Source organism: Coturnix japonica, chromosome W, assembly GCF_054131305.1.
Source record: "Coturnix japonica strain WE chromosome W, WE-NBRP24, whole genome shotgun sequence".
Lineage (NCBI taxonomy): Eukaryota > Metazoa > Chordata > Aves > Galliformes > Phasianidae > Coturnix > Coturnix japonica.
In genome coordinates, this window is record NC_140701.1 from 33,350,806 (window position 1) to 33,366,954 (window position 16,149).

Sequence of the window (16,149 nt, forward strand, 5' to 3'; positions counted from 1 at the left end):
GCATGGTCCGGTTCTGCTGTGCTGATGGTGCTGTACGGCTGTGGGTCCCCACTGAGGGTCGGTGAGGCAGCGTGGCCCCGTGTGTGTTTCAGCACAGTGTGCGGACGTGGGATGTAATCAGAGTGACTGGAATGCGAACTGAGTCGGAGGTATTACAAGGAGAGGCTCTGGATTTGAACACGGAGAGCAGAGCTGGTGTGTCCCAGCAGGCTGGCGTAGTCAGGTACCCTTTGGAGCCTGCTGTTGTTGGCGCTGAGCTCAGGAGCCCCATCAACGTGGTGCTGCATGCTGCGTATAGCAGCGCCAAGAGATTCCCTTGTCAAAGAAGGGGGAGGATGAAGGTGGCCGAGGGCCCTTTGCTCAGGGCCGGCTCCTCTGTGCCCTCTTGCTGGCCGGAGAGAAGGGCTGCTCGCTGGGCACAGGCAGTTCCTTCTGGCTCCCGTGCCGTGCCCTGTCCTCCAGCCCCCTCCTCATGCCCTGTGGAATGCCAGTGCCAGCAGTGCCAGCAGTGCGGCTGCCATGTTAGAACCCTGGCCATGTCACCTTGGTCACCTTGGTCACCGCTGCCCCACGCAACGCACTCGCCTCTTAGAGCTCCGGCCGTTGACAGCCATGTTGGGAACCAAGAGAGCGAGGCTGGAGGATTCCCAGGATTTAGGTGGGAAGATGGAGCCGGGGACCGCAGGGTCGAAGAGGAGGAGGAGGGGGCCCGCCATGACCATCAGGCAGCAGACAGGCAAGAGAGCCCGTTCCCATCGCGCCTGGACCAGCCGTGTGACCCCCTCCGTGGAGCCCATGGAGGTGGATCAACCTCCTGATGAACCCATGGAGGTGGATCCACCTCCTGATGAGCCCATGGAGGTGGATCCGCCCACGACACAGCTGGCCTGGCACCACACCACCGTGCCAGGCCCCACATCCTTACCATCTCAGCTCCGCCATTGCTGGTCCAGGCGCTGGGCTCCATACCGTCTGCGTGGCCCTCGCCCCCAGCATTAGCCGTGTGGCTTCATTTAACATCATCTCCTCCTTTGAGACCTCTGAGGGCCCCTGGATCCATCTTAACCCTATTTCTATTGTTCTACACATTGTACTACAATTTTAGTGTTAAGTTTAGTTGCACTGTTAGGAGTAGGTTATTGTTAGTGTTTTTTAATTAGGAGTAGGTTATTGTTCATGTTTTAGTGTTAGCAGATGATTGTTCCTGTTTTAGAGTTAGGTATAGGTTATTGTTCATGTTTTATTGTTAGGTCTAGGTTTCTGTTCCTGCTTTAGAGTTAGGCGTAGGTTACTGTTCCTACTTAGAGTTAGGTGGGGTCCTACCAGCAACTGGCAGCAAACAGTGCTCACTCGGTAAGCACACGTCTGCTTTCTCACCCAATGACATGAGTACTGCTCCATGAGTGGGGAGGTCTGTGACATCTCTGAGGGATGGGATTTGCATCTTGTGACTTTTCTGTTGCAGATTGTCGAGCTACAGAGCGTGAGTGGCTGTGAAATGCAATTGGGCTTCATGGAAACAGTCCGGAGCTGTGTCTGGAGCTTCCTGCGTGGCCATTGTAAGGTAGGTGTGCCTTACTGTAAACGTGCTCTGAAGCAGTGTTGGTTAAGCACAGCTCACTCCTCTGTCTTCAACAGATCAGCTTTCTTCACGCTTTATTTCTGTGGCTGGCGTTGTAGAGCACAGCAGCAGCAAGACAGCAAACACGTCCACAACCAGGTACGTGAACATGGGAAACTTTAATTCTGTGAATAATACTGGTATTAATATTAATAAGGCAGTGGTCACGCATGTGTAATGGAGCTCAGGGATAGGTTTATTCTTGTCTGTTAAGCTCTTCCCTTCTTTGACATCCACCCGTCCTCTCTTGCTTATCTTCCCCCCACCTGCAAGTGCAGCAGTACTGAAGGCTGAGGGGTCTTTTCCTAGGCAGGTGGACAAAGGCAACTGAAATGCAACTTTGATGTCCCTCTTTGTTCGCGAGTCAGTAGGCCCTGGATATCATCCCAGCAACTCTCTAAGTCAGCCTGGAAATGTTTGCTAGCAGGAAGTAACCCCATTGCAGTGCCTGACACTAACGATGCCATTTTTCCCCCCCTCACAGCAGGCAGCCTCTGTGAGAGCAGTGGAGCAGCAGCTGTCTGCTCTATGGCTGCTGAACTGCATTTCTCATCACCTGAGATCCCTGAGCCCACCCTAATGGAGAACGTGCTGCGCTATGGACTCTTGTTTGGAGCCCTTTTCCAGCTCCTGTGTGTGCTGGCCATCATCCTGCCAGTTTCCAAGTCCCCAAAGGCAGTAAGTAGCGCTGTGTGAGATTAATAGGAATGCTCAGGCAGTCAGCTGGGAGGGAACTGTCTGTAGCTGTTGCCTATGGCAGTGTGCCCCGGCACTGCTGAGAGTGCCGCACTTGGTTCTGTCCTTCCTTCTGCACGCCAGCAGCCTTGAGGTGCCAGCTCATCCTATCCTGCAGCTGCTGCTGAGCCCTGTGAGCTGCCAGGCAGAGGGTCCACCCTCCCAGCATGGACCGCCTTGCAAGAGAGGACTTTAGGCTCTGGTTTGCATGGGTTTTTTGGGAACTAGACAAAGGTGGAGTTTCTAATGTGCCCTGAGGTCAGGAAGGCAATTTCCAGTGCTGGCCCCCAAAGCTGCTCGGTCAGGTGACTTGAGCTCTCAAAGCAGCTGTCAGCCAGTTGTTAGAAAGCTCCCTAACTGTTTCCCAATTGCTTCTTGTAGGACTTAGGGGGTTTTGAGTCTCAGACTTGAGAGACGGTGAAGAAACCCAAGGCAAGTGCTGCTCAGCTGAGCAAGAAAGCCAAGAAAGAAAGCAAAAAGAAGCGATAAGGGCTTGAGCAGGAAGGCACAAAGGACAGCAGAATCGCCTGGAATGCTTCCTCTGAGGTGCACCAAAGGACACACACTGCGTGGTCTTGTTTTCAGGCATGGCCGTGCTTTCCCTTTTGTGGACTGCGAAGAGGAACTAAGGAAACTTTAGTCATTACCAGTATCCCAATTATTTGATTTCATATTGAAATGTATTTTGGATGCATTTAGCATCTCTTTGTTGCAAATTAAAGCAAAACAAACATATGAATAGTGGTGCTGCCTCTTTCATTAGCAGCTCAAAACGCGCCTGGCTAGGGCTGGCAATCACAGAGCCATGAAGTGGTCGGCTTCACGTCCCTCCCTGGAAATGGAGCTGCTTGTCCCACGTTTCCGTGTTGGTGTTCCCAACTGGTGGCCTTTCAGCCCATCTGGAACTGCTGGCGATGGACTGTGAGCATCCCCTGTTCTCCAAGGGCCGAGAGAAACAAAAGTGGCATGGGAGGAAGAAAGGTGTCCCTGCGCCTTGAGCTTGTCTCTCTTCTGTACTTCTGTAGATACTGTATATCTAGTGCTTGTTCTTTGAGAATGATGACCTCTTTGTTAGGTGTGGGGTTTCTGGCCCTCATTTGTCCTATTAATGTGATAGAACTGACAAGCTTGTTTGTGTTTAGGTTGTTTATATGCTCTATTTCTTATTTTCTCCGTATATGCACTGTCCCCATGATTTCCTGTGCATGTGATTAATTCACATGACAATAAACAAAAGAGACACTCTCCATTTCTTAGGAATGATGCTTAGGTTCAGGTACAGATGAGCTTCTTTGTTTTAGAGGCTTCAGGCTTTGGAGACTACCTTGGTTCGAACAGCAGAAGGCATCAGTGTTCACTTCTCAGCAGCACCAATCTACAAACCTGAGTAATAGCTGCTTGTTGCTCTGTTTCTGCAGAGCCTCGCTGCTCCCCGTGCACTGATTACAGCCTTTGGAAAGGCAGCCAACTCACTTTCCTTGGGAAACCACACAGATGTGAACTATAATAGCCCAGTGACTTTAGAGATGATTGAACAGGACTCTTTGATTAAAGGATACTGTCAGATGCATGTCTGCCCCTCTATTATCTGGTGCTCTGTGTTGGGAGCTTGAAGCTAGCAGATCTTGCTCTGGCATTTTCTGTGTGTCCTTTTCCAGTTGGCAAGCTCTGACTGCTAGAACCCAAGATGCTAAAGCAATATTTAGACTCAAATGCATTTAATGAAAATAGGCAATCTGTGTGTGTGCGCTTTCTCCAATGAGACTGGTGCTGTTCCCTCGTGTCTTTACCAGATAACTAGACTTTATTTCCCATGGCTGAAATATGATCTGTCATCTGCCTGAAGGAAACAAACTTTATAGCTTAGGATTCCTTGTTAGTCCAGGTGAAAAGAGCTTTGCCTTCAGTGCCCTGCCTGGATTTTGGTCTTGGTGTAAAGGCTCTGAATGTAACATTCTGACTGCTGTTTTGAGGCTTACCTTTTGTCTCACACATGATAAGGAAGAAAATTTGGCAGAAATACTTTTTCAATGGTTTAATACATGCTGGTGATTCTGTGATATCTTCTCCTTTTTCTGGTGTGAATAATTGTTGTTTAGTGTTGGTTTTTGTCCTGCTGTTAAAATGGGGGTGTTTCTTTTCTACAAAGCCTGATTTGTGTGCCCCGGTGGCGCAAGTGGTAGGAATGCCGCGTTGCAACACCGGAGGCCCTGGGTTCGAATCCCCCCTGTGGCGCAAGTGGTAGAAGTGCCGCTCTGCTACACAGGAGGCTCGAATTCCGGGGGGTTGGACTCAATGATCTCTAAGGTCCCTTCCAACCCGCACGAGACTATGATACTATGATGATACTATGATTTAGGCACTTAAGCTTATAACAACCTCTGTGGTAACAGGCTGTGTGTGGATTCACACTCATCCAGAAACACATGCAGAGGAAGCAGGGATGGTGCTGTTCAAGTCTTACTAAATGTAGGCTCAGCCTGATATAGATGCATTCCAGCGGAAATACCCAGCACTTACGTATTTTTGCTTTCACATAAATGCCTGAAATGAGCTGGGCATCAGCCAGTTGTTAGAAAGCTCCCTGACTGTTTCCAAATTGCTTCTTGCAGGACTCAGAGAGCTTTGAGTCTAAGACTTGGGAGACGGTGAAGAAACCCAAGGCAAGTGCTGCTCAGCTGAGCAAGAAATCCAAGAAGGAAAGCAAAAAGAAATGATAAGGGCTTGAGCAGGAAGGCACAAAGGACAGCAGAATCGCCTGGAATGCTTCCTCAGAGGTGCACCAATGGCAACGGACTGCGTGGTCTGTTTTTCAGGCATGGCTGTGCTTTCCCTTTCATGAACTGCGGAGAGGAACTAAGGAAGTTGGAAGGGAAGGGCTTCCAATGCATTAGCAGCAAAGAGGACTTCACCTATTTGGGACTTGATATATGGTAAGAGCTGGAGACACTGCATTCCTTCAGGGTCTGTCTCTTCAGGGCCAGGGACGGTCCAGTGTTAGCCTGAAATATGGCTAGATGGGACTGGAGAGAGGTGGTGTCATAGCCACAGAGTCTCTGTAAGGCATCTGGAGCTTCCAGATGCCAGCTCACTGCTTGGTTTGTTTGATCATGAATGAGTCAACGGGAGGAAAACCTGCTGTGTTAGGTGCCACAGGGCTTACAGTGGCTTTGAAGAAAAGGGTTCTGTGGTGGGGCTGCAAGTCTGCCATCCTTTTGCATACACAGACTGACATCCTCAATTGACAAATGCATTGTGAGCCCAGGTCCGGCAGCAGTGCTGTGCTGTGTCTGTTCTCTACCAGAAGCCTAACAGCACATTTGCTGGAACCATCAGTGTGAGAAGGACCGCGTTTGCTTATCTCCCTTGCTGTTGGTGGATGAGTCAGGTGGGCAGCATGAGGAGAACAGAACAAAGCATGCAAGACAAAAGCATTCCGAAGTTGCTTGGAGATCTCAGGACAAAGAAACATGACAAAAATATCTCACACCAATTACATATAATCTTTGTTTCAAATTAAAACAAAAATAACTTTTTAAAAGTCATGCTGCCTCTTTCTGTGTGTTTACTATGAAAGCTGCTGGAGCTCTGTAGAAACACAAGGACATCCATGGCCTGTTCACGAGAGTGACCCATTTAGGGGAGGCCATTCAGCTCCTTCGATCTGTGTGAAGGTGGTTAGCTCATACTTTCAGGCATGCGTGTGTCCGTGCTTGACTTGGAAGCAGCAAAATGTCTGCCAGAACACCTCCACCTTCCTGGAAAGAGGAAACGGTGCAATGTCTTAATTAATTTGCCTCTCATGAGGGATATTGGCTCCAAGAGCCCCCGTGGAGGTAGCAAAATAAAGGCAGTGTTTGTTAATAGGATCGGGGGATTAGATGGGGATTCAGTCGATTGATAATGGGGATTTCTGTAGGCTCCCTGGCAAGTGTAGCTGTAGCAGGGAGCTGCCTGGCAGCCACTTGGGCTGCAGGAGGAGCGGTGAGCTGGGTGAGCTCTGGCTGGTGTTACTTGGTTCCCTCCCCAGAAGAGGAAAGGAAAGAAAGACTGTGCGGTAAGTCCTCAAATTCCCAGGCATCTATCTCAAGCAGTTTTTCTCTTCCATTTTTGACTGTTCAAGCAGGTCTCCCTCTCTGACCACACGCCATCCTGCTCACAGTGCATCCTTGTGCTCCTGCAGTGCAAGCTGAATGATCTCTTGAGGCAGGTTAATAAGCAGCTTGTGACCCGAGTTCCAGTTCACATAGTTCAATTAAATCCCAATTAATCCTGCTCAGACCTAATTTACTTTCATTCTCATACATATGCTTCTCTCTGCTTTAGAGATGCTCTCTGCTGATGTTCCCCACTGGCAGCAGTGGAATAGCCAAGGCTGTCTGTGAAGAGAACCAATACTTCCTTCTTGCTGCTCTGGAAGTTTTGAAGCCAAGATTCTTTCCCAGCCTGGTGTAAAGAACATGAAAAGAGCCCTTTGGTGCCTGGGTGCCAGGGAGGGTCGAGTCTCCATGTGGTGATACTTAAGGAGAAAGCAATGAGGCTGTAGGAGGGGAGGAGGTGGTCGCTGCCTCTGTTCATGGAGGTAGTTCTTCCAGGAAGGTGTTCTGTTGCTCACAGCGTGTTCCTGCAGGGATCAAGATGACTGTATTGATTTTGTTTGCTTCTGAATCTCATGAAGCATCAGACTGACTGCAGCGAGGAAGTGGGATGATGAATGGAGAGTGCTGGCGTTTGGATCCTGTCTGCTTGTTTGGTGATGAGGTTGGCTGCCAGGTTTGGTGCTCTGAAAGGATCTGACCCTCCTCATCCTCAGACCAGAAGGGACGATTTGGCTGGTGCCGTCCCATAAGAGATACGGAAGCAAACCAGTGTGGCTTTGAGCAGTTCTTCTAAGTTTATGGAGTGGTTTTGTGTCTTTTGTTAAGTGGATCAGAGCAGTCGCTGGTCAAAACGTCCCTTGTTTGGGCTGGCAATTACAGGGTGATGATCCTGTTGGTTTCGCATCTCTTCCTTTAAATTCAGCTGCTTTTCCCATCTTTCATTCTTGGTCTTCCCAACTTCACCGCCCACCTCGATCTGTCACCACATATCAGTGCTGTGCAGTCCCCACCTCTGATGATGTTCACTTCCTTCCCCTCAGCTTGTGGGGTTTCACTCGGAGCCTGAAGGCACTTGTGTGGCTCTGGAGCTTTCTGCACCCTGTGTGAACAGCAGCTGGCTGCAGCCAAAGGCCCTCAGACTGCAGCTGAAGCAGAGCCCAGTTGATTCTTGCACAGCCTGGGTCCAACCCACCTGCCAAACACAGAACCATGCAGCTGTGTGAGAGCCTCCAGGCTGGAGAGAAGGATCCCAGCATTAGTCCCCCTGCTTGGCAAACCTAAACCAGTCCTAAGCTCATAACCATGAGTTCCTGATGCTGGCCACGCTAATTGCTTGCTGTCACACCCACACTCTTTGCAAGTCTGCCAAGCTCAGTGATTGTAAAATGATAGAATTCCTGAGCTGGATGGTCCCTGCGAGGACCACTGAGTCCAGCTGCTGGCTGCACGCTTCAGTGGCTCCAGGTGGGGATGGCAAAAAGCTGCTTGAGTGAAAAGATCAGAGCAAAGGGCTCTGCTGCGTCTGTCTGCGACTCAAACACCACCTTTGTGTTATTCATAGTAATAATTCCTACAAATATAGTTGGAATTTGCAGCGAGCAAAGTGCAGCTCACCTCAGGAACAGAATCAAAGGCTGGCACAGTCTGGAGCACACACCTCTGCCTGTTTTGCTGTTGCCTGGGAAGACTGCAGCTTGATGACGTCCAACAGCAAGGCAGTTCTCCTTCAGCAGGTATCTTCTGAACTCACAAGCACCTCTGCACTACAGAGCGGCCCTGTGTTAAACAAGGATGTCCATCATTCACACTGATTTCAGATCTGACATTCCTCTCCTAGCACCCAGGACCAATGCTTAGTCACTTCCCCGTGAGGAGGAATGACTTAGCATTAGGTAGTAGATGAGAACAGGATTCTTTCCTATGTTGCTCCCTTCAAAGATCAATAACCACATGCCGCACGTGGGTAACAAGAGCCAAACAGGAGCCATTCCATCCCAGACTACACCTGCAGATGTCTCCACAAGGTCTGTGTGAAGAGTCTCACAGCTGAAGGCCCTGGGACTGCTCTTCCTCTTTCCAAACACATGGTAGCTGAGGAAAGCTCCCTATTAGCTGAAGAGACCAATTTCAGGACCTTTACTGACTGGAGGAGCCACTGTGGGACACAGGTGTCCTCTCCCACTCACCCTCTCTCCACAGCCGGCCATGGAGCAGCTCTTGAAAAGATGGCGGAGCTGTCTAAATCAAACCCTAGCACTGACTACATAAACAAATACATGGACTAGCTGCATGAAGAGCAAGCAGCAGACATTGCAACAGCAAGTCAAATGCAACCTCAAAGATTTACTAACAAAGAGTCAAAATGCTACATTTCCATGGGAAGCCTAGAACAGATTGACTCAGGTGTGACAGTGGCTCCCAAGGCGGTTCTGCTCCACACATTGCTGGTGCACTTGCTAAGACACCTCATCTTTGTCTTTGGACACTGGGAAAAGGGGAAAACATATTTTGCTACTGGTATGTCATTCTTGGGAATGGGAAAGAAAGTGAGTGTGGGACTTGGGTCACATCACTGCAGCCTATGGAGACCCTTTGGGTGTGTAGCTGCCCTGCAGCACAGCACTGCCACTCCGCTGCTCCAACAACACCTACAGCAGCTGTGCACATAAGGATGGCAGATTACAGGGAGTGCCATGCGGGTGCTGCAGGGCTTCATCCCCTAACCCTGCAGTGATATATCAGCAGTGCCCAGCTGGCTTTGCTGCACATTGTTATCACCCGAGAGTCTGAAGACTTGGGGGAAAAGCTCAGCAGCTGCGCAGCTGCCGAGGTTCCATGTCATGCCCTGGCCTGCACACAGCCCGGCTCTCCCCACTCTGCTCTCCCAGTGTTTCCCGCAGCCCCTGTGCTGTGACCAACACAAGCGGGGCTCAGGCCCAACGCCCACTCACATCCCCAGCAGGCAGAAATATCACCCGACAGAATCCCAGCCTACCTGCAACCCCCAGCAGCAGTTCAATCCTTCATTTCTACACTTGTGCTTCGTAACACCAAACCAATAACAACAGGACGAGCATCTATTTGAGTCATTTTATAAAAGTATTTGACTTACAGAGATATTGTTACAGTTACCTGAGTATTGGAAATTACAATACAAGGAAATTTCCACAATGAATTTCATACAGTATTTTACCATCCAGTGCTGCTGGATGTTCATGTCCTTGTTCAATAGAGCATATATACACAAACAGTGATGCTGGAAGAAAATGAAGACACCACAAGAATCAGGGGCTGCAGATACCAACAGAACCAAGAGCTGAATTCACAGACAGAGCGCAGCATGTCAGAATGATGCAAACAAGACAATTTTAAAAGGCTTTTCTCTTTCAGTTTTTTTTTTTCTTTTTCTGGAATAGAAACACATTAAAATATCAGCTCCAGCTGCTTGATCAGATGAAGACATGGCACATTTACTGTGCAGCTTCATATAGGAACACCTGAGCTACCTGGAGCAATAAGGCTTTGTCAATTTGTCCATCAGCAGCTCAGCATCTCATTCAGTTTTTCATGTCATTTTCATAAGGCAAAAATCGAAACAGAAGTTATTTTCATGCTTGAGAATTGGGATTAATTGGCAGCTACATACAAGTATGTATTTGTTATGCAGTATGAATTCACACAGACCAGGTTGCTCAAGCAGTGCTGGGAGCAGTAAAGTCATTCATCTCAGCTGGAAGTCCAGTATAACCTGGGGTAGCAGATGCTGTGGGGTTAACCACAGCATCCACGGGATGTTTCCAAAACATAAAGAACAGCAAAGTGCACCAATGGTTCATAGGAACAACGTTTTATTTCTACAGAACATGCTATAGAAAAACCAAAAGACTTAACAGAATCACAGAATCACAGAATTGTAGGGGTTGGAAGGGACCTCTAGAGATCATCGAGTCCAACCCCCCTGCCAAAGCAGGCTCCCTACACCATGTCACACAGGAAGGCGTCCAGGCGGGTCTTGAATATCTCCAGAGAAGGAGACTCCACAACCTCCCTGGGCAGCCTGTTCCAGTGCTCCGTCACCCTCACTGTAAAGAAGTTCTTCCGCACATTTGTGCGGAACTTCCTATGCTGTACTTTCATCCCATTACCCCTAGTCTTATCCCCACGCACTACTGAAAAGAGACCAGCCTCGCCACTATGGCTCCCACACCTCAGGTATTTATAAACCTGGATCAAGTCCCCTCTCAGCCTTCTTTTTTCAAGGCTAAACAGACCCAGTACCCTAAGTCTCTCCTCATAGGGGAGATGCTCCAGGCCCTTCACCATCTTAGTGGCCCTCCGCTGGACTCTTTCCAAGAGATCCCTGTCTTTTTTGTACTGGGGAGCCCAGAACTGGACACAGTATTCCAGATGAGGCCTCACCAGGGCAGAGTAGAGGGGGAGGATCACCTCCTTCGACCTGCTGGACACGCTCTTTTTAATACACCCCAGTATGCCATTGGCTTTTTTGGCTACAAAGGCACACTGCTGGCTCATGGTTAATCTGTCCTCTACCAGGACGCCCAGGTCCCTCTCAGCAGAGCTCCTCTCCAGCAGGTCTTCCCCCAGCCTGTACTGGTGAATGCAATTATTTCTACCCAGGTGCAAGACTCTACACTTGCTTTTGTTAAACCTCATCCGGTTTCTTACTGCCCAGCTCTCCAGCCTGTCCAGATCTCGCTGAATGGCAGCACAGCCTTCAGGTGTATCAGCCAATCCTCCCAACTTCGTGTCATCAGCAAACTTGCTGAGGGTGGTCACTATCCCCTCATCAAGGTCGTTGATGAAGATGTTGAACAAGACCGGACCCAGTACAGACCCCTGGGGGACGCCACTAGTTACAGGCCTCCAGCCAGACACCGCACCGCCAATGACAACCCTCTGCACTCTGCCAGTCAGCCAATTCTCAACCCACTTCACCGTCCACTCATCTATCCCATACTTCCTCAGCTTTGTTATAAGGATGTCATGGGGGACAGTATCAAAAGCCTTACTGAAATCAAGGTAGACTACATCTACCGCCCTCCCCCTGTCCACCCAGCTAGTGACATCTTCATAAAAGGCCACCAGGTTGGTCGAGCACGACCTACCCTTGGTGAACCCATGCTGAGTACTCATGATAACCTCCTTATCACCCAGTTGTCTGGAGATGGCATCCAGCACAAGCTGTTCCATCACCTTCCCTGGGACAGAGGTGAGGCTGACTGGCCTATAGTTACCTGGGTCTTCCTTCTTGCCCTTTTTGAAGACTGGAGTGACATTGGCCGTCCTCCAGTCTTCAGGCACTTCCCCAGTTCTCCAAGACCTCTGAAAGATTACAGAGAGCGGCTCAGCAATGACTTCCGCCAGCTCTCTCAGCACCCGCGGATGCACCCCATCAGGTCCCATGGATTTATGGACCTTAATGTTTCCTAGGCACTCACGGACCACCTCTTCCCTGACTAAAGGGAAATCTCCCATTCCCCAGACTCTCTCATCAACCTCCAGGGTCTGGGATTCCTGAGGGAGAGCCCTTTCACTAAAGACAGAAGCAAAGAAGGCATTCAGTATTTCCGCCTTCTCAGCATCCCCTGTTACCAGAGCGCCCCCCTCACCTAGTATGGGGCCCACATTCTCCCTAGCCTTCCTTTTGCTGTTAACGTATTTAAAAAAGCCTTTTTTATTATTCTTTATCTCCTTAGCTAGATTCAACTCCAGGTGGGCTTTGGCCTTCCTGGTTGCATCTCTGCAGTCCCTGACTACATTCTTGTATTGTTCCCAAGTGGTCAGACCCTTCTTCCACATATCATGTACTTTCTTCTTTCCGTGGAGCTTGCACATGAGCTCATTACTCATCCACGCAGGTCTCCTTGCACCTTTTCCCGATTTCTTAGTCACAGGGACGCACCGATCCTGAGCTTGGAAGAAGAGCCGTTTAAACGCTAACCAGCTCTCACAGGCCCCCTTGCCTTCTAGCACCCTGGCCCATGGGATAGCCCCAAGTAGGTCCCGAAGGAGATCAAAGTTGGCTCTCCTAAAGTCCAGGGTAGCAATCCTACTTTTTGCTTTGCTTCCTCCACTCAGGATCTCGAACTCCACCATCTCATGGTCACTACATCCCAAGCTGCCCCCAACTTTTACTTCCTTAACAAGTCCTTCCTTATTGGTGAGAATAAGGTCCAGCAATGCCCCACCCCGCGTCGGTTCCTCTACCACCTGCATCAGGAAGTTATCTTCAATGCACTGCAAGAATTGTCTGGACCGCGCATGCCTGGCCGTGTTGGTCGTCCAGCAAAAATCTGGATAATTGAAATCCCCCATAAGTACCAGTGCCTGGGAGCGTGCCACTACTTCCAGTTGCTTATGGAAGGCCTCATCAACCTCCTCCTCCTGATCAGGAGGCCTGTAGTACACACCCACAACAGTGTCCCCTTTGCCAGCCTGGCCCTTGATTCTCACCCACAAGCTCTCAACTTCTACATTACTCTCGCCCAGGTGGAGTTCAATACATTCTAGCTGCTCTCTCACATAAAGAGCAACTCCACCACCCCGCCTTGCCAGCCGATCTTTCCTAAAAAGCACATAGCCCTCCATGACAACATTCCAGTCATGCGAGCCGTCCCACCATGTCTCCGTGATCGCAATGAGATCATGGCCACTTGACCGCACACAGAGCTCCAATTCTTCCTGTTTATTCCCCCTGCTTCGCGCGTTGGTATACAGGCACTTGAGAGAGGCAGCATCTCCCCACCCCTCTCCATGCCTTTTAACTCCATTGTCTGCACCCAGCGAGCTCTGCTTTGAGTCTTGAACTGCCGCCTCAGACCCAGCGGCCCTCGTTTTGTCCCCTTCCCCCATCCTACCTAGTTTAAACACCTGTCAATAAGTCCTGACAGTTCCTCAGCTAGAACCCTCTTACCCATTTGAGACAGGCTGCTTCCATCTGCCGCTGTCATGCCAGGTGCCGAATAAATTGCCCCATGATCAAAAAAACCAAGACTCCTATGTCTGCACCAACTCTTTAACCATTTGTTTAAGAGGTGGGGTTTTAGGCCCAACTCAGTATCCCTCCTTGCCACTGAAGGTACAGATGCAATAACCACTTGCACACCTGTTCCTTCGATTACCCGCCCCAGTCCCCTGAAATCATCTTTGAGAGCTTTCAGGCTTTTTTTACTAACTTCTTCACTGCCAGCCTGAACTACTAGCAGGGGATAGTAATCAGAAGGGCAGATCAGACTGGGAAGTCTCCCAGCAATGTCCCTGACCCGTGCCCCGGGGAGGGAGCACACCTCCCTGCGGGTAGGGTCAGGCCGGCATATAGGGCCTTCCATTCCTTGCAGAAGGGAGTCACCTATGACGACTACCCTTCTATCCTTCCGTGTGGAAGAAGTTTTGAGGTGCGGGTGTGTCCGCTTCCCCCGAGGCACCCTCACAGGTGGGGCTGATTCCACATCTGTATTCACCTCTCCCTCGGGTTCCAGGGCCGCAAATCTATTTTGCAGAGGCACCTGGGACTTGTTGGCTTACAAAGCAAAACGTGTAAGTAAACATTATTTCAGACTTCAAGAACGTCGCCAATTGAACACACTGGCAGGTTTACTTTACTGCTTGGCCAAATGCAGCGTTTCACAGACTGCTTTTCCCATCTGACTCTTAGTCTGCAGTACATTAAAGTAAGTTCTGGTGCTTGGGATATCCAGCCCCCTTTCCCCATCCAATACAGCAGGAAAGACACAAACACACCACTTAAATTAAAGAAAGAAAACAAGGAGGAAATGGAATCCGAGACTGCAAAAATATATACAAGCATTTATCTTTTTCCTGAACTAAACATTTCAACCATAACAATATTCAACAGCCGTACCCTATAGAACTAGGGCTAAGGCTATTTCAATTAGAACTGCTTTGTGTTTTAAAAATATAGGGCTGAAAGCCTTTTGGGTGATATTTATACATCCACGGCATGTCTAGGTTCCTTATGTGAATCAGAAATCATTATGCAGAACATAAACTAGTTGTCTTAGCTTAATCTTGCATTATCCTGTTTAATTTCATCTCTCCTGTAAATATGTTAGATAACTAGGTTTCACTGTCAGAATTAACATAAACAGATTATTCATAAGGCTTTTTTCTTCTCCTTCTGAGCTGTATACAGTAAAATACCCATCCAGTGTTTTGGAATAGGCAGATCTTCCTCCTAGTAAAACTGTGAAGCAAGAATAGCTTTCACCGCCAGTGAGAAGGTTTATGAAAGTGCTCGGTAGAAATCCAGAGTTTACGTGGATAAAACCTCAGGATAACATCCATTTACTTACACGCTACTATTGTTAAATAATCCAAGTCAAGTCTACTTTACTATGAAGTGTGCAACAAGCAGAAGAAGCGAAGAAGAACATCACACTGAGTTCACATTCTTCAAGGTGCAAATCGCAGCTATTCCTGCCCAAAACCTTCTGTTTCTTCAGTTGCAAATAACAGCTTTTCCTTCAGCTGCTCATAATTCTTATAGGCTGGAAGGTCCAAGCGATTGAAACTGAAAACAAAGAGAAACCTTAAGTATTGAACAACAGTTTAAACCACCAAAAAATCCATTAGGAACACAGGCATATGAACTGTCCTGTTCAGAAGGAAGACTGCATTCGTACCCTCTAAAACACCTGTATCTTGACATTCATTTGTCTATGAAAGTGAGAGTTAAAGCACAACAAGCACCTGAGCAGCGATAACTTTCCAGAACTGGCAATGTATTTAGCAAGAAGTCTCAGCTAATCTCTCTTCTGTATCTGAAAATTAATATCTGAGCATCTTCACAAAGCACCAGCATAACTGAGAAACTGAGCAGAAGCTACATTTTCTCCAGCCAAGAGGAAGCATGAGCGTGGCTATTTATTTTCATTGCCAAGATCGAGCGTGGTGATAATGAAAGATCAATCCCAAACTCTTTAAAAAAAGGACAACCTTAAGTACTAAAAGTAGCTTTACGTTTTTAGTGGTGTGCAAATCCATGGCGTTTACAATGGAATCAGCTCCACAACAAAACTGCTTTTCAGAAGTTCAACTATTAGTCAGCAGAGCTTACTGCCATAACCCAGTGTTTTGCTTTCACACAGTCTCAGACACTTCCATAACACACCCACTTCCTAAAATCTCAAAGTAGATTTCCATCCATAAGAACAGAACCACAGCAGAGTTTGATCCTTCGTACTTACCAGGTGTGAATTCCAGGTAACCAGTTTTCCTTTCCAACTTTCTCAATGCAAAATTTTTGGGGTCTGTTGCTCCCTGTACAAAAATCAAACAATGAATTCTTAGGTCGAACTGCCCGTGTATACCAGTAGGTAATACATGACAACAGCGCGTGAAAACAAGACTATAACTACTTGCAGAGCACAAAGACATTTGTCTCTCACTACATCCCTCTGAAGAAATCCACGTAGTGAAATGCATAAATATGAAGCGGTTTTCAAAGAAACTCATCCACTGAATCACATTGTTGGTTTGGTACTGGAAAGAATCTCTGGAGTTTACCTAGTCCTTCCACTCTGAGCAAGCAGGGATACCCAGAGCAGGCTGCCCAGCCAGGACCACGTCCAAACCATGGATCAAGTCACTGATGCAAGGCGTGTTCACATTCCCTCCATTCATTTTTCTGTCACAGCTCTACCAATATGCAAG

General features: G+C 48.5%; 1 pseudogene; it reads left to right on the forward strand.

Annotated features, from left to right (window-relative positions):
• The first annotated feature begins 2,149 nt into the window (after positions 1–2,149).
• Positions 2,150–2,845, forward strand: LOC146754722 (protein MANBAL-like; annotated as a pseudogene).
• Positions 2,846–16,149: the final 13,304 nt, after the last annotated feature.